The sequence below is a fragment of the Protopterus annectens genome, chromosome 14.part0, assembly GCF_019279795.1.
Source record: "Protopterus annectens isolate FY-2018-M chromosome 14.part0, PAN1.0, whole genome shotgun sequence".
Classification (NCBI taxonomy): Eukaryota; Metazoa; Chordata; order Ceratodontiformes; family Protopteridae; genus Protopterus; species Protopterus annectens.
Window position 1 is genome coordinate 422,028,027 of NC_056748.1, and position 24,642 is coordinate 422,052,668.

Below are 24,642 nucleotides of genomic sequence, written 5' to 3' on the forward strand. Positions count from 1 at the left end.
GAATAAGCTTGTTTTTTCTTTCCTGCAGGACCCTGGGGCTGAAGCCATGGCAAACAGCACAGGAGTCCTGCAGGTGCAAAGGCCCCAGACAATAGACACAAGAAGTGTGAGCGTCTGTCAGAGACATTTTCTGACAGCACGCATCACACTTCTTGAATCCGGAGACCTTTGCTTCTTTAGACATAGCCTAACTGGTGAACACAACACACACTCACACACACCAGTTATACCCTGTCAGAATAACAAACTTTAGTAAAGATACTAATAATAAGTACAATAAACAGTAGTACACTACACAAACACTCCCTAGGGAAGGGAAGGCCTAAGGCCCAAGGGAAGAACTAAAAGTTCTTTTAACAAGAAACGGGAAAAATAGGTTCGGGGATAAAGTTCAAGGAACTACACTAATTTAAGAATAATTAAACTAAAAAAAGGGGAAAAAAGAGTAACTTTTTATAGAAAAAGCTAAAACTCACCTGGAACCGGTAGAAAAACCAACCTCGAAGCTGTAGCGGCAAACGAGATCTGAGGTAACTCTCGCCTAGCATTGTGGGATATAAGGGGAGCCTCGAGCCGGTGGAACCAACTCTCGAGCTTTAGAGTGGCCGAGTCGGAGCCGAGGTCGGCTCCGAACCCATCCAGCAAGAATGAAGGCGAGATAGACAACTTAACATCTTCATTTTCTGATAAATTACTGAACACAACAACCTCTATTTGACATCTGTGTGCCTCTGACCAAGTCATCAGACAGTGTTCCCTGGTCACCCCCTGAAAAGGGACACTGTACAGCAAATTTACTTGGTTAACAAATGGTTCATCCCTGAAAAGGTACACTTTATACAGCAAAATTACCTGTTTCACAAATACAAGAAAATAAATATTTGCAGATTGGGCTTTTGTCCCCTCATTATTTTTGGCTTTGTTCAGAATTCTTGAGCTAAGAAGTTGAGGGATACTAGTTTCTTAGGTTATTACTAGGCTATTGATCTATGCATATCTTAAGTCCATCCTTACATTTCCATGGTCATTTTTAGCCTTTATGTTTTGCATATGAATAAACCAGAGTTGGGCTGAAAAAGTATATGTTGGGTTGTTCACAATTTTTCCCTATCCATAAGGGTCAGGGATGTTAAACTTGGGGCAAATTCATGATCTTCCATCCATTCATCCAAATTACATTTGAATAGAGTAAGGGGAGCACTTTGCATTATTGTAGAGTGGAAAATGTTCTGTAAAAGTACAAGTCTTTGTAATCCAAACCTACCACTCCAACATGTTCTGTTTATTTTGCAAAAGAGATTGATATCCCTTGAGTGGGAATTTAAGATACCACTGGACTTGTGAATGTGTAATAAGACTGACAGAATAAGATTTGTTATGCATTAGGATTTAGTAATTGGCATTTGGATCTATTTTTGCTCATTCCCAATAAAATGCTTGGCTTTCTGGCAAATTGCTGTGGACTGCAGTCATTAAATAATGAAATTCATGTGAATTTCAGACTTTGTATCCTTCAGAAAGCACTTGCTAATGAAAAAAAAAATCTAGCAACTTTCTAAGTATATAAGAGAAACATTTAAAATATGTTCCTGATTTTGAGTTTTTGATTCTTGAGCTAAGAAGCGGACAGGATGGGGGGGGGGGGTTACAGTTGTTCTACTGTATGGCTTTGACAGCAGCAAGCTGAGATGCTTTTCTGGATGCATCCATTCACTTGTTCTCAAGCAGATATCTTAGTTGTACTGTCATGCAAGTGGCTGTAATGAATGTGTGTGTGTGTGTGTGTGTGTGTGTGTGTGTGTGTGTGTGTGTGTGTGTGTGTGTGTGTGTGTGTGTCTGCAAATACTCGGTCCCTGTAACCCACAGTAGTTATGGTGTAAAGGAAGAAACTGATTATGGTAAATAGGAACATCATTTGTATGAGCCATGTTAATTGGGTACACCCCTTGATTTCTTTGTTTTGTTGACAGTGTGTTTATTAGAATGAGAATAAACTGAATAACATTGAGTCTATGAGATGTCTTCTGAATTCCTTCACCCTTCACATAGATGCTAGTTGGCGCTTCACTCTATACTATTTGAAAAAATAATGAAAGAATAGCTATTCAAGCAAAGTTAGAACATCAAGCTTTGTAATTTGATATTATATATTCCTCTAAGAATCAGCTTTGCAGCTACAGACAGCCACGCTTATAAGGTTGATGTAATATTCTTTATTCCAAGTTATTCAATCCAAGGCAGAAGAGCACTGTACTTTGGGTGCATCTCGAGGTGATTGCATCACCCATTCAACAATTAATTAGCCAGTTCTGGTTCAGTACAGCCTGATTTCAGAGAGATCCTTTGATCTATTTGTAACATTTGTTATTATTCAAGCATACAAAATGAGAGGAGAGACATGGACTGTAATGCTGCCATCTCTACCAGCTTCACATTTGGACTGTGCAACAGTGTACAGGAAACCAGACTTCATAACCTAAATACAGTACTCTTAACAGGACTAAAAGGGACCAAAAGACTTGCATACATGTTACACCCCCATTTTTGTAAGTAAAATGTGTTATCCTTCTTTAATGTAACATATTTATTTATCCTCACCTTGGACCCTCAACAAATTTAAATAAAGTGAATATCTGTATCTACATCTATCTATCTACGTGTGAGTGAGTGTGCATTGATTATACCATGGTCCTGTACCTGTGATCCAAGAATGAAATACACAGTTTTGTGGACCCTTTTCGCTACTGCAAGAAAGAACATAACAATGATATGGACGTCTGAATCTTCTCCAACCTTCAAACAATGCAGAAGTATTGCATCAACAGTACTGCAGGTCGAAATGAGCACCCTCAAAGGAAGAACCAAAAAAATGACATCATTGCATCTCTCATGGCAAAAAGTATCTGAAGTACTAGCAAGCTTTGCTTTGAAAGTTCATAGAAATAGAACTATATGTAAATCGTAGACACCCTTGCAAATGGTTTATAAATAGTTTGCTCTTGTTAGATAGTTTTATTTAATTACTTGTTTAAATATTGCATATATATTTCAATGTGATGAAAATTGTACATATGATTCTTTGTTTGAAAATTAATAAAAACATTAAAAAAAAAAATATTCCAAGACTAACCTCTCTGTACTAAGCAACACATTGGCTAAATTCCAAGCACCCTAAACCCAGTAAACACCATAGCACACAATGAGCTGTTTACAAAATCCCTGTACAGCCATATTGATAGCTGTACAGAACAAGCTGTGCCAATTCGTGTTAAGAATAAGACAAATTCACAAGGCAAGCCAACCTGGTGGAATCACAGTATCAACTGGATGTACAACAAAAGAAAAAATCTTGGCCAAGCATAGGAGGAACAAAGTCATATATATTAAAAGCCCCCCTTAACAAACTAAACAGGCAGTTAAGAGGGTTAATTAATACTTCAAAGGCTAAATTTGAAGAAAAAATAGCTTCCCAGGCAAAGGACAACCACAAAACTTTCTACAGCTATGTCCGTAACTTGAGAAGGAATACACAACTACTTGCAGAACTTATTGTAAATGGCATCACCTACATTGAACTGGAGGCCATTGCCAACCTTTTGTCTGACAGGTTTCAGCTCATATTCCTCCCCCCAACACTTCCCCTGATACTCCAAAGGAAATAGCACATAACACAATCCCCCCAACCATTACTAGTGAACAGGTTATCAATAGACTCTCCAAGGCCAAAACCATTGCATTGATGGGCCCCGATAACATCCTGGGATGTTTAATAAATAGCATGAAACATAACCTCTCAGGTCCACTTGAATCACTTTGAAACTGGAGACTTCAGTCAGGTTTTGAGCCCAAGGAATGGAAGATGGCTACAGTCATTCCCCTGCACAAAGGAGGTGCAACCACTGATCTGAGTAACTACAGGACCATAAGTCTTACCAGCCTCATGTAAGGTCATGGAAAGAATCACTATGGACATGATTAATGAGGAAATGGGTAACCGGCAAATACTGGATCCATCACAGTTTGGCTTTGTTAAAGGAAGGTTATAGAATAGTGTTTGTGTGTGTTGTACCTTTTAAGAACTGTTTCAAGGACAGCACATGCATATAAATAGCAAGCATGTGCTAGCTTCAGTGCCATTTTGAGAGTGCAGCCAGAGAGTGAGCATGTATGAGTGTAATAGCTAAATTGTTTGTAAGTTTATCTAAATTAAAGTTATTAAGCCTCAATCCTGATGTGTTTGTACATAATAAAGCTGCTTGAACAGAACCCACAGAAGTTCGTCTCCTTTAGCCTGACCAGACGAGCAACATGGTGTCAGAACCGGGATTCCAGAGGCTGCTTTTCAGAGCTACAAGGTGCAGAGTTAACAATGAAGGTAAACGAAGAGAACTGAGTACAAAAAAGGGTCAGAAATGAACTAAAGGTAATGAAAACTTGGATGAATGATTTATTAAAAAAGATAAAACGGAGCATTACAAGGGCACAAACTGCATTATTATGCAAGCAAGAGGCACAAAATGTTTATTAATCAAACAAAATGTTTAAATTTAAGATATTTGATAAAACAATTGTCAAAGCACATAAGGGGTTTGGAATTACAAAACGAGCATGTTTAGAGTAAAATGAGCACAAGAAAAGTATAAGGGACATGAAAAAATATTAAACGAGTAAAACAAATATAATAAGGGACAAAAAGCAGATTAAGCATAAATAAAGCAAAGCAGCTGCATGTTTTTTGGCAAGTTACTGTGTTTTGGTATAAACTACTATTTTGCATTGATTGAAGCTATTCATGGCATAACTAAAGTTATTTGAAGTATCTCAAAGTGTGTAAAAGTACTTAGTGTGTATTACTGTAAAGCAAAAACTGAGGGTGATGCTACTCAATGCTAGAAGTCTAAATCTCAAAATGCACTCACTCGAGGCACTCCTTAAAATGGAGAACATCGATATCTGTGCAGTGACTGAGACCTGGTTTAAGACTCCAGAGAGCACCCCTGCACTACCAGGCTATAACTCATACCACACTTTTCAGCCATGTAACCTGGACCGGAACACCAAAGGTGGAGGTGTGTCCACATTCATTAAGGATATCCACACCTCAAGGCTAGTTGCTCAGCATCATGCAGCCGACGATATCCAAATGCAACTAACTCTGGGCAAAACTGCAATACAAATTGTAGCTTGCTACAGTTCACCCCCCATGCCTCAGGATTCCCACTCCCCTTTTCTTGATGTACTGGAAATTATTAGGGTTCAACCAAACACCCTAATAATGGGTGATTTCAACTACCCCACCATTAACTGGGAAAACTACTCATGTACCAACTCCTTCGCTCAGCGCTTTCTGGAATTCATAAACTCCAATGCCCTGGATCAACTTATCCACACCCCCACCAAGGACAACAATATCCTAAGTCTAGTCATTACCAACATGAGTGACCGGTGTTCCACACCTGAAGTCAGTGCCTCATTGGTCCTATCTGACCATAAGCTAATTACCCTAGATATCCACATCCTGCCCCCACCCCCCATTAAGGAAACCATGGTAAAAATTTTTCCAAAGCCAATTTCATGCTTAAGACAGATGTGGTGAACTTCATGACACCCATGCAGATGGACAATACAGTTACGACTACTGAATCCTACACAATTGCACTTTATAAGCACTTACATGAGTGCATGGATCGTGCTATCCCAAACAGAACCAAGACGCTATCCTCCAAAAAAAGGAAGCCAATCTGGTGGTCCCCTGCCATAAACAAACTGTACAACAGAAGGAAGAAACTGTTGCAAAAGAGAGTAAAATCCCACGGGAGGAGGAGCTCCCTGGTCAGCCTCGGTAAGAAGCTGCAATCCCTGATAAAATCCTCCAAAGCTAGTTACGACAACAAAATCACCACTGATTCTAAAGACAACCACAAAGCATTCTATAGCTATGTCAAGAATCTCAATGGCAACACTCAGATCTGCTCTAAGTTACAGCACAATGGCACTAAATATACAGACCCAACTGATATTGCCAACATCCTGGCAGATAGGTTCAGTGCTAACTTTACCCCCCTTTCACCCCGTAAAGAGCCCATCTCTATACCGGAAGAATGCAAAGTTCCTGTAATCACGGCTGCACAGGTAAAAACCACACTCTCCAAAGCCAAGAACACAGATCCATGGGACCAGACAACATCCCAGGCTGTGTTCTACATGAACTACAGAACGAGCTGGCACCCCACCTAAGTACCATGTTCAATCATAGCCTCACCTCAGGCTTTGTGACTGCTGAATGGTGCACAGCAACGGTTATCCCACTCCACAAGGAAGGAGCCACCATGGACCCCGGGAACTACCACCCCATTAGCTTGATGAGCCTGGTCTGCAAGGCCATGGAATGTATCATCTTGGAACTTATAAATAAAGACATTGGTAATCTCCAAACTCTGGACCCCACCCAGTTCGGGTTTGTGAAAGGCAGATCATGTTTCCTAAACCTGATGGACTTCTTTAAAGCAGTCACCAAAGCCGTAGACAAGGGTAAGGTGGTTCACACAGCCTATCTAGATCTTGTCAAGGCTTTCAACACCATTCCCCACTCTGGAATTATAGATAAACTCACTAAACTAGGTATAAATCCCTATGTCACAAGGTGGGTTGCCAACTGGCTCACTGACAGAACCCACACTGTGAAAGTAGTAGACTCCAAATCCGACTTCAGACCGGTGACAAGTGGAGTACCACATAGTTCAGTCCTGGGTCCTCTCTTGTTTGGTATCTACTTCTCTGAAGTACAGGCTAACACAGAAGGTCATTGGCTAACGAAGTTCGCAGATGACTGCAAACTAGGAGCCATAATCGAAACTCCTAACGATGTGGACATCCTACAAAAGGACCTCACTGAGACAGATGCCTGGTGTCAAAGTCATGGCCTCAAGCTCAATGCCAAAAAGTGCATTGTCATCCCCTTTGGTAAAAACTCTGTACCCATGAACTACAACATAGGCGGTAGTATACTTAACACTGAAAGTGTGATGAGACCTTGGGACACAGGTGGACAGTAGTCTCTCCTTTGATAATCACATCGCCACAGTAGGCAGGAAATCCTTCTACATGGCACACCTCATCACAAAAGGTTTCTCATCCAGAAAAAAAAAGAGGTCATTGTTTCCCTCTACTCATCACTCACTAGACCCATTATAGAGTACAACACCCCTTTTGGTATGTACCTCACAAGACATCTACAACAACTGGAAAGGCTGCAGAAATACCTCACAAAGAGGATTACCGGCCTCAAACAGATGCCCTACGCAGACCGTCTCAAACAACTCCAGCTTTACTTCGTCGCATATCACCTATTCAGAGGTGATCTCTGCCTAACATACAAAGCAATGTCAAACTCAGAGCTGTTGGACATGCTCCACTTAAAGAAATCCCATTCCCTCCGAGCTACATGCTCTAGGGACTTAAATCTTGTCACCACAATAAACAGAACATGCCGGAGGGATAGATTCCTGTCTCAGTGACTTCCCATACTCTGGAATAAACTACCTAGCTATATCAAACAAAGCTCCTCATTAGCACTCTTCAAGAAAAATCTTGATTGGATGGGAAATAGGAAATTCACCCCAGGGATCACCTCTGTGGCTCTGCTTGACAGTGGTACAGGAAAATAATTTTCTTGGGTGGCAAAAGCCAGGGTACCTTTTTGGCTGGGCTTGTATAGGCCCCAGGGCCAATAGCCTAGTACCTACCTATGTACATTTATTCTGAAGAGTTTATTGTGTGCAAAGTGCAGCTATTTCATAAAGTGCAGTTAAACTACTGCCATTTTGGGTGGCCGCAGTGGTTAGCATTGCCACCTCACAGCAAGAGGTTCTCTGGTTCGATCCTCAGCTGGGGTGCCTTCTCTGTGGAGTCTGCATGTCCTCCCTGTGGTCGCGTGGGTTTCCCCTGGATGCTTCGGTTTCCTCCCACATCCCAAATACATGTTGTAGGTGGATTGGACACTCTAAATTGCCCCTAAGTGTGAGTGCGTGCATGTGTGTGCCTTCTGTGGAAGGTTGGGTGCTGGGCTGGCAACTCGACACCGTAAAACTCCACTGCCAGTCATGAGCAGACAGGTGATCCACTGTGGCGACCCCTAACTGGGAAAAGCCAGAAGAAGTCAAAATACAACCATTTTGAAAAGTTTCTTGTGCGGGTGTGTCTAGTCGCAGAGTGCCACCATTACAGATTGTTTCTTGCACTGTACAGAGTTCTTTGGCAAAGTACAGCCATTTTGGGAAAGGTTTAGTGTGTTGTGTACTGTTATTCGCAGTGTGCAAGTACTTTAAAATTTTTTTTTTGCTTTGAGCTTCTTCTGACAGTTTATTTGCACAGTACAGTTGTTTTGGAATATTTTTTACACTGATAAGAGGTGATTTCTTACAGTAAAATGATTTCAGGAGTATTCTTGTGCCCCTAAGACTTATTTTGCAAAGTTCAGTTTGTTGTGCTATTGGGCATAGTTACAAGTACTGGTATAAATTTCTGGCATATGTATATATGTATGCATACTTGCAAAAGCCTTCACTTGGTATGTGGCAATATAGCAGAAGCATTTTGCAGACCAGGTCTACTTGTATTTGATCAGAATATTGCAGAGAACTGGAGAATATTTAAGCAAGAGTACAATATTTTTATACAAGCAGCTTATTCTGACAAAGATGCACACACTAGGGCATTCATTTTGGTAAACTTAGATGGGTCAGACACCATTGAAAGAGAGTGTTCATTTGTGTATGCACCAGCTGTATATGAAGAAGGGGAAAACCATCATATTGTTGTACAGGCTGAATCAAGGGAAGACCCCGAGTTTGAAGTGCAAATTCAGGGAAATGTGCAACCCCCAGACAAATGTTACATTAGAGAGGCATTTGTTTTACACAAGAGATGAAAAAACAGGAGAAATATATGCAGCTTATATTACTGACCTGAGAAACAAAGCTAAAACATGTAGGTTTGGTGATTTAAAAGATGAGGTAATAAAGGACAGGCTCATGTGTGATTTTAATAGTGCCGCTGTGAGAAAGATTTTGCTTCGTGACAGTGACTTAATGCTTAGCAAAGCTATTGAGATTTGTCAGATCCATGAAGTCACAGAAAGGCTAACAAGTATGCTTGCAAGTGATAAGAGCATGGTTTCAGTAGGCTCCAGAACAAATGTAGACAGCATGCAACACGTGGCTAGCAGAAGCAGGCCTAAGCACATGGTAGCTGTAACCCCTGCAAGTGTGGCAGGTAAAACCCATAGTTTTCCAGCAAGTTCTAAGACTAGTTCAGTGAAAAGGGCATGCTCAATGCAGTACAAGGGTGAATCAGCAAAACCCAAATCAAGCTTTATTGTTAATTGTCGCAACCTTGGTGCCAATCATGAGTCCAAAAGAGAAAAGTGTTTAGCATTTGGTCAGCAGTGCCACAAATGTAAAAAAGTGGAGCCCTTTTCAAAAGTTTTGCAAATCAAATAAACCTCATGCAGTTATAAAGAAGGGTCTCTCAAAAAAGCAAGTTGATCATATAGAGACCTGCAACCCTACTTTCTATGTAGATGGTGTATCAGAAATGTCTGTAAAGGCTGATGCAGTAAATTTGTTGTCAAAGAATGAAGTGTTTTATACTGTCCAGATCAATGGTAAATCCACTGAGTTCAAAGTATAAACTTTTGCTAAGGGGAGAGCTTGTGAGCAACTTAATGTTGTCAGTTGTGCAAAACGTATTGCTTATGGAAGTGAAGAAATTCAAACTGAAAGCTCAGGAGTGCTTTCATGTTATTTGGCTAGGAACTGCTATTCTGCTACAGCTTACTATTTATGTAGTCCGAAGACCTGTGCAGTCGTTATTGGGTCTCAGAGACAGGTTGAGAATGAATGTGCTTTCCTTTACCAAAGAAGTTCATCATATAAGCACATATCCTAGTTTCAATTTTACTGAAGCTATTTTCTTAGAGTATACTGATATTTTCGATGACAAGTTAGGCAAATTTCCAGCTGTGTATTCTATGAAGTTAGACCCATAAATCAGTCCAGTGGTCAGACTGACAAGAAAAGGTCTGATAGCTACGCAGAATAAAGTCAAAGCTCAGTTGGATAAAAGGGTGCAGCAAGGTGTAATTTGTCCGGTTACAGAACCAAGTGAATGGGTGTCGTCCATGGTAGCAGCCCACAAAAAAAGCATATATGAAACCAGAATATGCATTGACCCAAGAGACTTGAACAAAACATTAAAGAGACCACATCATCCCATGTGTGCAGTCAAGTATGTCACAGCCCTAATACCAAATGCCACTGTTTCTTCTGTCTTGGATGCAAAAAGTTCATTTTGGCAAGTGATGTTTGATCGCAAATCTTCATTACTAACTACTTTCAGTACCCCATTTTTAAGATGCAGATTCCTCAGTATGCCATTTGGCATAAATTCTGCAAGTGAAGTCTTTCAGCGTGCAATGGAGCAAATTTTGTCAGGTTATCCTTGGGCCATAATAGCAGATGACTTATTGTTTGGAGTTAATGGTGAAGCAGAGCATGACAGAAACCTTAGGAAAGTTCTAGACAGAGCACTTGAAGTGAACTTAAAGCTCAACCCTCTGAAGTGCAAATTCAGACTACATATATAGGTCATTTATTTACCAGCACTGGCTTGTGACCAGACCCATCCAAGCAAGTAGCCATTCTAGAGATGCTAGCACCAGATAATGTTCAAGCTGTACATCGTTTTCTTGGCATGATGAACTATTTAGGCAAGTTTATACCAGCCTTCAGTGAGTTGACGATGCCTTTGAGAGAGCTGATGCTTAAAAATGTTACATGGTCTTGGTTGGAACAGCACCAGAGAGCATTTGAAGACCATAAGCAGAAAATTGCCACCCCACCTACATTAAGATACTATAATGTTAATAAACCAGTAACTCTTTTCTGTGATGCTTCAAAACTTGGTCTTGGCACAGTTATTCTTCAAGAAGACAGACCAATAGCCTATGCATCTAGAACTCTTACCCAAACTGAAATGCAATATGCTGAAATTGAGAAAACGTTTGGCAATTATATTTGCATGTTCAAAGTTTCATGATTATATTTATGGTCAAGCTATTCATATTGAAACTGATCACCAACTTCTAGTCAATATTTTAAAGAAGCTTATGCATTCAGCTCCAGTGAGATTACAAAGAATGATGCTCAAATTGCAAAAGTACAACTTCAATATGGTCTATACAAAAGGCAAACTTCTTCATCTGGCTGATACCTTATCCAGATCACCCAGAAATACAGCGGAACAGCTTAATGCAGAGATTTTTGACTTTGATGTCATGGAAGTGCGTAATTTTTCTACCACGAGACTTGATGAGAGATCAATTAAAGACTGATCAGTTTTGCAAAAGCTCAACCACTAAATCAGTTTAGGATGGTCATCAAAGCAATCTAGAGTACCACATGAAATGCAAACTTGTTTTCCGTACAGAGATGAAGTGTTGATGGAAGATGGTATTATTTTCAAAGGTCCTAAATTTGTTATTCCTACTTCCTTATGACATTTGCACTGTGGTCACCCAGGTTCCGAATCTAACAAAAGAAGGTCAAAAGGACTAGTATTCTGGCCTTCTATAGCAAAAAATATTGATAAATACTTTCTTCTTGTTCAGTACTAAACCACATTTGCAAAAAGAACCACTTCAGCTAAGTCAAGTTTCTGAACTACCTTGGTCAACAGTAGCCACTGATATATTCAAGTGGAACAATCGGCTTTACTTAGTGTTGGTAGACTCTTATTCAAACTGGTTTGAGATCAATTTACTACCTAACCTAATGTCCACTGCTGTTATCACCAAGTTGAAATGTCATTTCTCAGTCCATGGTAGTCCACACAAAGTTATTTCTGACAACGGTGCCCAATTTACCAGTCAGTTGTTTCAGAAATTTGCAAGAGAATGGGACTTTGTACATGTTACTAGTAGTCCAGAATACAGTAGTACAGCAGTACAGAGTGCAAAGCAATTACTAGAAAAGTCAAAGTGTGATAATATCAATGTCTTTTTGAATTTACTCAGTCTCAGAAACGTACCCCGTGATGATATACTTGGCTCACCCGCTGAGAGACTTCTCTGTAGGCAAACCAGAACAACAGTTCCTATCAGTTACAGTTTGTTGAGGCCAAAAGTAAAGAACAACAGATCAGTCAAAGCCCAACTATTCAGAAAGCATTCTTTCCAAAAGTCCAGCTATGACAAATTGAGCAGATTTCTTTGTCCATTGAAAGAAGGAGAGACAGAGAGGATACAAACGGCGAAAGGTTTTGACCGGATTGGTGAAGTAACAGGTATACCTGCTGATCTGAGATCCTGCTTTATAGAATCTGAGGGTGTGCAGTACAGGAGAAATCACAAACATCTTCTTCCCATATCAGAATCAAAATTGCAGCACTGTTCCTGTTATATAGACTCTAGATTTCAGATCAGTTCAGGCAATGTTCCTGTTGCAGAACATGTCTTAACTTCTACTTCCGTTCCTGATGTACCAAATTGCTAGACCTAATTCTAATTTCTATGCCACATGATTTGGTCATATTTGCAGACCTATTGTGAAATACATAGCAACCTAGACATAATTGTCTATATGTATTTAGTTCTGTATAATTGCATGTCTAAGATTTATTTTGTACCAATTGCATGTCAATCAATGTCGTCAGTAATGCATGACTTATTTCTCAAAGAGGCAGGATGTAGATAGTGTGTGTGTGTATATTGTACCTTTAAGAAGCATTTCAAGGACAGCACGTGCATATCAGATAGCAAGCACGTGCTAACTTCAGTGCCATTTTGAGAGTGCAGCCAGAGAGTGAGCATGTATGAGTGTAATAGCTAGTTTGTTTATAAGTTTATCTAAGTTAAAGTTATTAAACCTCAGTCCTGATGTGTCTGTACATAATAAAGCTGCTTGAGCAGAACCCACAGAAGTTTGTCTGTTTTATGCTGACCAGACGAACGACAAAGGTCATGCCTATTACATCTGGTGGACTTTTTTGAGAGCGTCACCAAAGTATTAGATGAAGATAAGACTGTTAACACTGCTTACCTCGACCTGGCAAAGGCTTTTGATACAATACCCCACTCAGGCATTATAGCCAAGCTCACTAATTTAGCTATAAACACTTTTATCACCTGCTGGATAGCCAGCTGTCTCACCGATAGGACCCAGGAGTTTAAAATAGTTGAGGCCAACTCCACCAAGAGGCCAATCACTAACTGAGTAACCCAGGGCTTTGTACTGAGCCCACTCCATTTTGGCATCTATTTTTCTGAAATGGAAGCAAATGCTGAAGGTTTATGGCTGACTAAGTTTGCAGATGACTGCAATCTGGGAGTTGTCACTGACTCCCCTGCAGACATTAGCATTCTTCAAAAAGGTCCATCTCTGACTGAGAAATGGTGCCAAAGCCATGGTCTTAAATTCAGCGCTAAGAAATGGATAACTGTACCCTTTGGGAAGGCAACCATCCTGGTCAATTACCATGTTAATACATCCCTAGGAGTCAACCCGGTGATCAGGGATCTCACTATACACATAGATAGTAGCTTTAACTTCAATCACCACAGATGACCACAGTGGTGAGGAAATCTTCGTATGCTGCACAACTTTAAGTAAAGGCATGCCATCAAGATCCAAAGAGGTCATTATCTCACTGTACTCTGCCCTTATCAGACCATTCCTAGAGTACAATGCTCCCTTTGGTATGTACCTGACCAGGCATATGCAGCAACTAGATCGACCTCAGAGGTTCCTTACAAAAATAATACAAGGTGTAACAAACTTGCCTTATGGAGAGCACATTAAAGCCATTTCCATCTACTCAGTCTCTTATAGATTGCTGAGGGTTGATCTATACCTGGCTTACAAGGCATGCACAAACTCCACACTTATGAATCTCCTACATATTTATAAGACAAAAAAGAGTGCCAGAAATACAAGGATTAAGGATGTGAATTTTATCTGTGACTTAAACAGGATATGCTGGAGAGACAGATACATGTTCCAGATACTGCCCCTCCTATGGAACAGGCTTCCCATACATGTTTAGCCGAGTTTGTCTATTATCCATTTTAAGCACAACCTAGACCAGTGGATAAGGAATAAGAAATTTATACTGGGCCTGACACCTATGTCCCTTATGGACAGAGGGATCTTATAAATACCTGGCCCTCATTGTCCTATTTAGATACAGGACATCATTATTCTGTCAGGAAAACTTGGTTTGGCTTAGAAAGACCCCCAGGGTCATTAACTTAGTAACCATCTTTGAATCCATGAAAACCTCATGACCTCAAATGCAGCTACTAATTGGTCACCTTAATTTCATCTCCCTCAACTTCAAAAGAGCTTAAATACTATTACGCCTATTCATACCTGGGCTTGAATCTGCTTAGTTTATTAATCCACATATACTCTACATTCTGTGTTTGAACAATTATGTCCCCCACCCTGTTAATCTCATACAATGTCTGTACAACTAAAAATTCAAAACAATGAGCTGGAGATGCATTCTTTATATGTTTAGATACGGCATTAGTTTCAACACTTTTTTTCTTATTTCAATTATATGATCAAATATGCCCTGCCATAGCTTTCTATTAGACTTGCCAATATAAAATGTTGAACATCATCTGCATTTGGTTAAATGACTATGTCTTTAGCATCACAGGTGGAATAGGTATTAAAATGAAACTTCTTTTGTATAACTGGATGAGTGAACAAATTATTTCTTGAAATAAACTTACATCATGTACATCTGACAGGGATGCAGCCCCCTTTTTTTGTGTGTACAAGTGTAGTATGAAAACCTGTATGTTGCTCTTTGACAACAATAACTGCTTTAAGTTACTTGAACATATATATCCAAAGAGAGTTTTTTTTTTCTTTTTAGTATTTACAAAATAAATAACCCAAAAAGTGTTGCAATGGTGCAAAAAGAAGAACAAATAAACCATAAAATGCACCACCAGGGTTTCTGGACTCCACACAGTTTTATTTAAAACACTTAAATAAAACTGTGTGGAGTCCGGAAAACCTGGTGGTGCATTTTTTGGTTTATTAGTATTTACAAAATCTGTTCCTTCAAGGAAGTGCCACTGCTTCTTAACTATCTGTTTGAAGTGATTTTGTATATGTATTATAAGTAAATAATATGCATAAGGACTCAGTTACACATGTTGGTCTAACATCACTGGTCCTTTGTATTGGATATGTCAGAAGCCCTTCATTTCTTAATGTAATAACTGCATCCATTTGTTCTTTTATTAACTTATCAGAATAACCTTTGTAAGAAAAATCTCTCATCAGACCCATCATCTGCTTTTCCAAGTTTGTTTTATCTGTGTTTACCATATCCACTCATGACATCTATCTTAACATTACTAAACAAAACTTCTGGGGGATGCATACTCATTCTATGTAGATACGCATTTCTCTGTTCCTCCTTAGAATAAAATAGTATGGAATTCTTTATCTTCATATGTATTATTAATGTCCAGAAAGTTAATACTAATTGACAAAATTGTTTTCTTAAATTTTAGAGAAACAAATGGTTCTTTCTAGATATAAAATTATCTAAATCCTGTTACGTGCCATCACATAGAATAAAATATCACCCCCACTCACTCTGATTCATGTTCTTGGCGAAAGCACTTAGTTGATTTTACTTTAACAGTATTTAATGTTAAATAAACTTGTGTTTCATGCAAATACTGCCTAGGTGGCTCTATGTTTTATTTTATTGTTGTTTACTAGTTTTTGTGCCATTTAGCTTGTTTTTTGTGTGGATTTTATTCATTAAAATGGGTTGGTGTGGTCTAAAACATAGTCTGTCTCCCATAAAGCCAATACTAAGTTAATGTTTGTATTGGCAACAGGGCTACAAATCGCCACCCCCTTCTTTTGCAAGTATAAGCATTCATTAAAAGAGTATTAGTTGCTCTCTAAAACTAGTGTAGATAGTTACATACAGTGTTTATAAAAGTTGTGGACATTGTTGTCTGTTACACAAACATTGCACAAACATAGTTTAATACTTTCAGTGCAATATTCATTCAGTATCATTGTGAAGAGAAAGAGAATCTGCATCTTAAGTCACTAACAAAAATGTCTTCTCCTTATTCATTGAATGACACACAAATAAATGTTAAAAAAAATCACTGATATTCTTGATATAACTTGGAGAGTGTTGTAAAGTCCCATTTAATGTCTTTTCCAGAAAGCAGGATATGGGCTGTATGAATCATCCTTTAGTAGAATACCATGGCTCTATTTGGTGGATTTAAATGGTCTTGATGAATTTTAGGTAACCCATAGTAAATGGGAATGATAGGATATGAAACATAAAAGAAGTTCAATGGCTCTAAAGACAATTCACCATTCAGGTATATACCATATACCTGAGCGTTTAGTACTTTGGTAACTTGTTCAACTCTTTCTGTTAATAGGTCCATAGGTTTTATTATCAGATAGCAAATCATTCACCCTGTCCAAATAAAAATTAAAATGTTTCTCCATTTCTGTGTAAGCCCTCCTTTGTCAGTTGTTTTAATTATTTCATCATTTGTAATCAAGGCTTGTAGTGCTTGCTTTTCTTCCATTGTAAAATTATAATGTACATGTCCATAATTGGCATTACTTGTCATGAAATATTAACATACATCTTCCTTACAGACTTTTTGAAAGGATAAAATACAAATGATTACTCTGTGATAAAAAGGCACTTTTCCTCTTGAAGGGAAGGATATCTCCCTTCTTGTCAGATGCCAACAGCAGAAAATGACAAACAGAACCCAGGAAATTTGGGTGAGCTGCTCTACCCCCTCAGAAAGAACTTTCACTAGCAGAGTATGACTATGTTCAGCCCTTGGGCCACTCATGTTTGGTATCTGCTTCACAGAGGTCAAACCTGCTGTTAAAATTTGGTGGAATCATAAAATCCCAAGGGGACACCAAGATCCTCCAAAAATAATTGCTGGCATCAAAACTATGGACTAAAATTGGATGCCAAAAATTTTAAAATAGTATTCTCCTACAATCAAGAAGTCCCTTGCAACTATCACATTGACAACACACCCCAAAAAATGATCCAGAAATTAGGGACCTGGGAACCTATGTAGAGAGTGAACTGTCCTTTGATCACCATGTATCCACTGTTGTAAGAAAATGCATTTCATTGAAAAGCTCATCACCAAGGGTATGGCATCCATGTTCAGGGATGTAATCATTCCACTGTATTCTACATTCATCAGGCTGATCATTGCGTATAATGCCCTCTTCAGTATGTACCTGTCCAAATATTTCACACAACTCAAATGCTCACAGTTTCTAAGAAAATTAAGGACTTAAGTTATAAAAAGTATGCAGACCATCTCAAAGCCTTGTCCCTCCTTTTGGTGTCATGCAGTCTACCAGGGGGTGACCCTTGCTTATGTAGAGAGCCAGTACAGACCCTAACCTCTCTGATCTACTGCACATCATTATCATCATCATCATTTAATCCCTGTTTTCATATTTCCTACATGCGGTCAGGGGGTCATGTCAGCTGTCACCATCTCTCTTGATTCAATGCCAGTCTGCTGCCTTCTTCGACAGTTGTGCCTGACTGCTACAGGTCTTCTCTTGAACAATCCATCCAACTCTCTGCTGGATGTACTTGTTTCTTCTTGCCCACTTCCTCTCTGTCCCAAAACTTTTTCACCAGATTGTCTTCTGCTTTTCTGCACATGTGCCTGGACCACTGTAACTTGTTCTCTTTAACCTTCTCTACAGTTTGAGCTACTTTGGCTACTGCACTGATGTCCTCATTTCTTCATCATTACCACAGTGTGCATCCTACCACCCATCTCGGGCACTTTATTTCCATCACCTCTAGCTTCCCCATCTGTTCTGCCTTTACTGCTGAAGGTTCTCTACCATACAATAATATTAGTCTCACCACTGTTTTGTACACCTTACAGTTTAGCTTCTTTAGCCTTCTTCTGTCATACACTACCCCTGTCATTCTGTACCAGTTGGCTGCAGCCTCTTTGATTCTAGCTTTGACCTCCTCATTCAAACTTCCCTTCTTTTCAACTACCCCTCCCAGAAACTTGAAGTTATTAACATGTTCCACTGTCTTCCCTTTTATCTCCATTCTCAGCTTCTTCTGATTTCCCCCATTTGCTACCATCACAGCTTATCTAATCTCTACTCAGTTTCATCGCATGTGCCTTCAGTTTTGCATTCCACTCTTCTATTCTTTCCTGAAGTTCTTGCACAGAGTCTGTCACATCATCTGCATACAGAGACTTTGTTGAGTTGTCTCCTCTGACCTGCATGCTAATGTAGTCCATCACCTGTGTGAACAGCAGTGGACTTATTACTGAGCTCTGATACAGATCCCTTCCCACCAGAAGCCACTCTGAGACCAAGCATTATTTGCATTTAAGTCCTTGAGTTCTTGTACATAGCCTGCACTAAGTCTATCAATGTTTCTGAGACTTTGAACCACTACAGGACCGCACAAATCAGATTTCTTGTGACTTTGTCATTTGCTTTCTCCAAGTTTAGGAATGCCTATCTGGACACTCTCCTCATTTCTAGATTCTTCTCAACTATCTGTCTCACTGCAAATATCAGGTCAGGTGTGCTGCACCGTGATCTGAATCCAGACTGTTCATCTCCTATCTTACTTTGTACTACTCTGCATATTCATTTACCAATCACCTTCTCCAGAAATTTCATGCAGTGTGACAGGAGTTTGATACCTCTATACTGCCCATAGTTGTGAATGCCCCCTTTGTTCTTGTACACTGGTACTAGTATGCTTATTCTCCAGTCATCTGGGATATCTTTCTCTCCATACTGCTAGAAGTACCCCCAGGAGCCATTTCTCCCCTATTTCACCCAATATCTTGATCATTTCTGCTGTGACCTTATCTGAGCCTGCTGCTTTCCCTGACTTCATTTTCCTTAGTACAGTTTTTACTTCTACTAAAATGGACTTCTCTTCTTTTCTCTTTTAGGCTGTGTCTTGAGCAGTAGGATTTTCTTCATTCAGAAGCCGCTGGAAGGACTCCTTCCATCTGCCTTTGATGTCCTTTGTACTGTTGATCAGGTTGGTGCTGACATATCTTATGAAGGGTGTCTGATTTTCTTCTTTATCTTTCTTTCTTTGCATTGCAGGTTGAAAGAGTTTCTCTGTGCCATCTACAAATCACTTTCCGGAAGCTGGAAGAGTGCCTCTGATGCATTGTTCTTTGCTATTGCAGCTGCTTTCTTAACCTTTTTAGCCAAACAGTATTCCTTCTTAACCTGGAACTTATTTTTTATCTCCCATTTTTTCCTGCACTACTTTTTTCTTTTGATGACATCCTGGACTTCTGCATTGCACCACCATTTTTCATTGTTTCTTATTTACATACCCGGCTCAGCCACATATCTGTTCATACTGTTTGATGCCCTGCCATTCTTTTTTAACTTCACATATTTCCTCTCCTTCCTGAAGTGCTAGAGCCCTGTGTAATTTATTGAACTGCTGTGCTTTCTCTCCAGTCAACTTCAAAGTCTTCAGCTAGTCTCTGTTGACCTTAGAGCCTTCTCTGACCATGGCTTGATTGTGACAACCAGTGGTTCATGCTATGGGCTGACTATTGCACTGGGAATGACTTTGCAATCACTGATTCTACCTCAGTGACCCTTGCTTACTAGTACAAAATCTACCCAAGTTGTACGCTGGCCATTCTTGTATGTGATCTTGTGAATGTGCCTCTTGCTGAGCGATGTGTTGGCCACCATCATGTGGGCTCAGGCAGTCCTCATCCTGTTCTGCCAGATGTTTGCACTCAGGTCACCTATTATCAACACCAATTCCTGTTGTCTTATATCTAGTAGGTCCTGCAACTGCTGCCAGAATGCACTTTTTTCCTCAGTATCACATCTCTACTGTGGGGCATAGGGTGATATTATGAAAAGTGTCCCATCCTTACACTGGAGTCTGATTGCTATGAGTCTGTTACTAATTCTGATAACATCCCTCACTGTCTTCTGAAGCCCTCCCTCACCACAATTCCCACACCATTTCTAGTCTGTCCTCCTCCTGAGTACTAGACTCTGGATCCCAAGCCAAGTGACTTTGCTGCACTTCCCTTCCTTCTTTTCTCTTGGAAACATAGGATGTCCAGGCTCCTCCTTAGCTTCATGTCATCTACTTCCATGCTGCGTCCTGACATTGAACCTATATTGACATCTACTGCACATACAGAAATCCAGTGGGGGTATAAAGACCTGCTCTAGCCATCAAAATCTATTTTGTAACATCAACTGAATATCTTGGAAGGATCTCTATCTATCTATCTATCTATCTATCTATCTATCTATCTATCTATCTATCTATCTATCTATCTAACTATATCACAGAGAATACCACTGCTTTGGAATCATCTTCCTCTCCACGTAAAGCAAATTATCTTTCTTACACTATTCAACCATACTCTGGACGACTGAACAAGTAACTGCAAATTCACCCCTGGTTTAACACCCTTGTCCCTCATGGACATAGTCAAGATATAAATGTTATAATCGGCTCTAGGTTATTCAGACTTAAAATATAACGGCTAAAACTTCATGGGAATGTATCGCAATGCTTTTAATGATCCTTTTGGATCAGTATCTAGTAAGTACTTATGAACCTACAAAGCAGTGACTTGGGCTTATAGCTTCTCTTTTGTTAGTCCATCTAGTAGCTCATTTAACATATGTTGCATTTCCTTCTCTTAAAATATGCTATATAGGTTCAATAGTTGAGTACCAGTAAGGAAACTGAAGGCCATGAGCTCATTCTTTCTAAACCTGCTCATTGCCCAGGATTCTTTGTCAGGTAAGTCAAAGTGGAGCAAGGCTCTGTGGTGTGGGAGCCCTTCATGGGGCACTGCAGATCCACTAAGGTCTGGCTTTGCCCCTCTCATTATTATCCTATTTGGATAGAATATCTGGTCTACCTTTCTGGACACCAGGACTCCTCTGTCAAGATCATTCCATGAACACTGGTAGCATCCTTTAATATGCCTGCCAGACAGTGGACCACCCAAGATTGGTATTAGTAAATCTGCATGAACACTATTAGCATCGTTTAAAATGCCTGCCAGACAGTGGACCACCCAATTTGGGTATGGGTAAATCTGCAAGCTTTCTGCAGCCTCCATTTTGGAAAGGCCTTGAGTCTGTGGGTAGTCAATCCCTTTTCTTGCATCATATGGAAGTACATGTTAGATTTTGCATCATCCAGGGGAGAAACTTGGGAACTGGTACCTTAATCCTTTTCCAGATATTCTTTTGGACGTTTGGCCACTGCACCACCCGATGTCATCAAAAGGGACAGAGGTCTCATTAGGACCTCAGGAGAGATCAAGAGGGGATTCCACATGGAGGAAATTATTTTACTACTTCACAGGACATTTTTATGGGCAAAAAGTGACTTTTTCCAAAAATGGTTTACCAAAGAATTTGTTTTAGATTACAATGACCAAATACAACCACACCAGACATTTAAAACTATGCTGAATGATTTTGAAAACAAAATAGAAAAGTCGAGTGGTTTACAAATAGATAATTTATATTTAATGGAATGTTTGAGTTAAAAGGGTCCCTAATGGGCTTAGAATGTATACATTTTGTAATGGCTTGGTGTTGAACAATGGTGAACTTAAATGAATTAATTGAAATGTTTGAGAGACATGGACTGGAATTAATTCAAGTGATAGTTAAGTTCAACAACACTAGAATTAATCATGTTTGATGAACTGAACAATTTGAGCCTTGACATAACAAAAGCCTTGTTGTTAGAACATAATAGTGACAAATGCAACAGTATTTTTTCGAAGGTAGACCACAATGCTAGGCAGAATTTAAATAAGAAGCATACGAAATTGGACAGAGACTAGAGACAATACCTACAATGGAAGGTATAAATGACTCCTAAAGCTAACTTTAACAGCTATTATTCTGCAACTACCCACAGTTTAGATGGACCTTGCTGGGATAACAACACTAATATCTATTTTGACAATGCTGCACAACCGAATGCACTCAAACAAAACATTTTTTTAACAACTTCACTGAATTTAATGGTGAAATATATGACAACAATTCCCCCCACTGAGAAGGTCTGAAAGGATGGAAAACCAGCACAGACAGGAATACTTTTTAGAATGATCCCAGAGTCTGAGAGGAGAGAGAAACAGAGGGAGGGGGAGAAATTGGAAAAGGAACAATTAAACAGAGTTGAACTACCTAGTAATATTGAAACTTCACAGTATAGTGAAGGTATTTCTGTTACGCACTGTGGAAAGGTTTCAACCTACCAGGGTTTTAATATTTGCAACTACACAGACATTAACATTGACAAAACCTTTATTTCACTTTTCAGAAAATGTTTTACATTTGTACCTTACTTTAAGACTGATTTAGCTGACACACTAGTAGAGCTGGAACTCTACACAAGGAAGCTCTATTTCCAAGTTATGTTTAAGAACCAAGGGACTAGGTTTGGCAATTCTTTAAATACACCAGAAATGAGACTTAACAGAAAAAGTCATTCGGTCCACCCCTCCATCCCACTGTTGCTATTTTGGAAAATACTTGCAGCACTGAAATACATAGATTAGTTACAAATCATAAGAATATGCACTACGGTCCAACTAAGGAAGAGAAAGACTGCTTATGAACACACTCAGAAATGACAAGTCGCTGAGATTTATGAAGCCAGATAAGGGCAGGGTTTGGTCATAGTGGAAAGGACATCTTACATTAGCAGCATATGTAATTTATTATATGACAATGCCAGATACAAAATAACATCTAGAAGTGAAATAAACATTGCCTACAAGAAAACTGAATACTTCTTAGAGGACTATCTGATGCAGGGGTCAATAATCCAGTTATTCCACTGGCCTTTGGAATACCCAAAATAGACAAAGATGTGATGGACCCCCCTTACTGACTTTTAGTGGCTGCACATAATTTCATCACATACCCATTAGGATTATTTGTCAATTTCATTTTGAAAAATTCCATGCGCTCACTCAAATATTTTAAACAAAATGTTAGTTTTTCTAAAATAGATGTAATTGACCTTTTCACCTCAATACCCTGCAATGAAGGCCTGGAATATTTTCATGCAGCTGTTCTGGAACTAACCAATCATAGGAAGTTACTGGGCTATTGGCGCGGAGGCCCTTATAAGCCTAGCCAAGAGTTTAGCCCATGCATAGACAAATCAGCACTTGATGCCCCTGTCCAGCAGGGACATGTATGGAATCCCAGGGATGCTTTTTCTATTTCCCTTCCAGTTATCCAAATTGCTCTTAAAAGGGGGTAAAGAGGTACTCTGCTTGACATGGAGAGGGAGTTTATTCCATAGATGGGGGAGTCTCTGGGACACAAATCTGTCCCGCAAGCAAGTTCTATTGATGTCACAGACCAGGTTGAGGCCTCATGTGCAGGTTACTCGAGTGGAGCTTGAGTTGTGGATATGCAGCAGTCCCATCAAAGTGGGGTCCGAGATTGCCTTGTATGCCAGCCAGAGGTCACCTCTGAGGAGTCTGTATGAAACAGAGTAGAGGCATAGGGCTTTTAGCCTATCTGTGTATGGTAGATTTTTGAGGCCCTGGATTCTCCTGGTGAGGAACCTCTGTGGTATCTCCAGCTGCTGCATGTGCTTTGCGAGGTACATGCCGAATGGGGCATTGTACTCAATAATGGGCCTTATAAGGGAAGAATACAAGGATGTTATGACCGCCTTGTCCCTGGATGAGATACTCTTACTTATGAGGTGGGCCATGTAGAAAGCTGACCATACAATGGAAACAACAAGGTGGTCAAAAGTCAGGCTGCTATCAGTCTGGGTGCCCAAATCCCTCACAACTGATTGCATGCTTAGAATGTTATTAATGTAATAATTTGTGGGGACATCTCTCTCCTCAAAGGGGATTATGATGGATTTTTTTTGTATTCAGCTTGAGGCCATGTTTCTGGCACCTGTCATTTGTTTGGGTGAGACTCTCTTGGAGGATGTACACATCACTAGGGGAATTGATGACAGCTCCCAACCTTGGTTAGCCATAGCCCCCTGGTTGGCCTGTGCCTCAAAAAAGTATATCCCAAATAACAGAGGCCCCAAGACCGAACCATGGGTTATGCCACTCGATACGGGTCTACTGCTTGAGGTGGCTTCCCCTATTTTGACTAGGTGGGTTCTATCAGTGAGCCAGTTGGCTACCCATCTGGTAATATACAGATTGATGCCTAGTTGAGAGAGTTTATCTATTATGCCCAAGTGAGGAATTGTGTTGGAAGGCTTTGGCCAGGTCAAAGTAGGCAGTGTGCACCATCTTCCCCACATCCATGGCTTTGGTGACTGTCTCAAAAAAGTTAATCAAATTTAACAGACATGACCTTTCCTTGACAAAGCCAAGCTGTGTGGGATCGAGTGTTTGGAGGTTGCCAATGTCCTTTTTTTATTAGGGCCATGATAATCCATTCCATGGCCTTGCATATCAGACTAGTTAGGCTTATGGGTCTATAATTTCCTGGAACAGTGGACGCTCCACCT